We start from the raw sequence: 2,235 nt of genomic DNA on the forward strand, positions 1-2,235 counted from the left end.
CACAGAAAAAAAGGACTTAAAAGACTTTTGACAGAGGACAATTTCTATTGGACACTGAGATAGAATGAATTTCTCTGCCATGGGAATGTGTTCCTTATCAACTCTGGAAGAAAGCATATTGCAATTTAAAAACCAGCAACAACAGTTTATTCCCTCTTTTCTCTTGTCTCAAGTCTTAGTCTGCTTCTTAACTTATGTCTATTTGTCTAAGCTTTTACTATACTGCTCTCAGTTTCCAGCATAATTGATAAAGTGACCGATGGGGAAGGTCGGTGGGGTGTGGGGGAGGTTCTTGGGTTCTTGAATAAAAATTTGGTCTATATGGAGCAACAAAAATTTTCTTTCTTTCTTTCTTTTTTTTTTGGTGCACCGTTCCTGGAAGCACTGCAATACCAGGTCGATGCGTGGAGGGGACGGAGCAAGCTCCTATTCCAACTCCCTGCTCCAAAAATCCATTTAATATATTGTCCTCGGATAGAGAACGTATCAGATATTAAACTGATAAGAACAGATACTACACTTGATCTTAGCCAAAAGGCCGAGAAGCGATCATAGAATGCAAAAACAGTATTGTAATATATATTTTCAAATTTCAACATAAGTACAATTTACAAATATAACACATTAAAATTATGTATAGTATTTTTTCATGGACATATTTCTCATTTGATTGAAGTTTTTGAGTAGATTGCTGTCGTTGTTTAAAAGGTCATGAAATTTATCCCAAGAATTTGTAAAATTATGTCACACATGAAATTGCTTTCAAAGTCTCAACACTTAATTGTGATTTTTCTGATGTACACACTTTATTTAACAGAAAAAACACATTCAGTCACAGCATTAGTTCCTGGTAAGGACAGCAGGTATTTCACAATTTTTAGTGCATTATTGTATGGAACATGGTTTGTTTCAAAATGATGAAATATTTCTAACCATTTGTTCTCTATTGTGAGTTTTGCTGATGCCCAAGGTTTAACCTTTTCCTTATCAATATATTTTTAATAATAATACTGTTAGGTTTCTCTCTCCGGCCTAAATCTCAGCCTCGGTCCTTAGCTCCACGCGAGAAAGATTTCACGCCGAAGCCGGGCTCGTGATCCAAGTGAATTTAATGAAAGTTCAAAGAAGCATCAGGTTTTACGCGGCACCCATAGGATTCCTTTGACCATGCGGCCTGGCAGAGACTGCTCCGGGACACGCAAGGATCTCTCTCCTCCCACGAAGACCACCAGACCGCCCAAGCAAGACAAGACAGAAGACAAAGAGCCCCTCTCCCTTCTGGTCCCTGCCTTTTAAGGGTTCCCGGGGGAGGTGTGGTGAACGATCCCAGGTCAATTCCATTGGCTGAATTGCAATCACCAGGCCCAGGTGGGCTGCTCCAGGTGTAATGCCCATCCAAGCCCACGGTCCGGGAAAATCCAGCTTTTGTCTTTTGCTGGCTCTCCTGGGCATGCGTAAATGGACTTCCCAATTCCCTAAGCTAAGCTACCTAACAATACCTCATTAAAAAGATCGTTTTCAGAAATAATACTATATGGGAAATTTTGAGTAATATGATCGAATGATTTTTGCACATAATTCCATTTAAGTTCTTGTTTTAATGAAACCCAATGAAAATGTTCAATATCATTATAATGTACTGTCTACTCTTCTAAATAATCCATGCAGTTACTATAGAACTTTTCAGCGTGATTCATGATATCTGCACGATTTATTGCACCGTGCTCTTCTAACTGGCTTATACTATTATGGATTGTTAACGGAAGAAAAATATTCTCTAACTGCTCTTGCCACTGAAATTCTAAATTATTAACTTCATTTGCTACTTCGATTACCAAAATTTTGTCACCTTTAATAAGTTTTATAGTATTTTGAAAAAGAGCTGCTTGATTGTGTGAAAACTCTAGCTAAATGTTTGAAGATACCTTTTAAAAAAATTCTTCTAAAATTCTAGGACATTTATCCTGTGATAGAAAGTAAGATTTCAAAGGATCATATATTTTCAAAATTCTTTTGACAGAGGGCAAAACAGCTAACCAGCATATTTTACTGTATCCAAGTATTTTCAGATATTCGACTTCCGCAGTTTCACAAAACCCTTTAAGCATTTTAATGTGCACATCGTATATATAGCAATAAGAATATATTATATATATATTTTTACATATTTTAGGGGCTCATACAACTCTTTATCACAATCCATACATATACATACATCAATTGTATAAAGCTATA

General features: G+C 36.6%; 1 non-coding gene across 1 annotated transcript; it reads right to left on the reverse strand.

The window, feature by feature from the left end:
* Positions 1-359: 359 nt before the first annotated feature.
* LOC142443888 (U2 spliceosomal RNA) lies at positions 360-550 on the reverse strand. Its single transcript, XR_012783614.1, has one exon. It is a non-coding gene; the product is annotated as a U2 spliceosomal RNA (small nuclear RNA).
* Between the last annotated feature and the right edge of the window lie 1,685 nt (positions 551-2,235).

Source organism: Tenrec ecaudatus, chromosome 3 (assembly GCF_050624435.1).
Source record: "Tenrec ecaudatus isolate mTenEca1 chromosome 3, mTenEca1.hap1, whole genome shotgun sequence".
Classification (NCBI taxonomy): domain Eukaryota; kingdom Metazoa; phylum Chordata; class Mammalia; order Afrosoricida; family Tenrecidae; genus Tenrec; species Tenrec ecaudatus.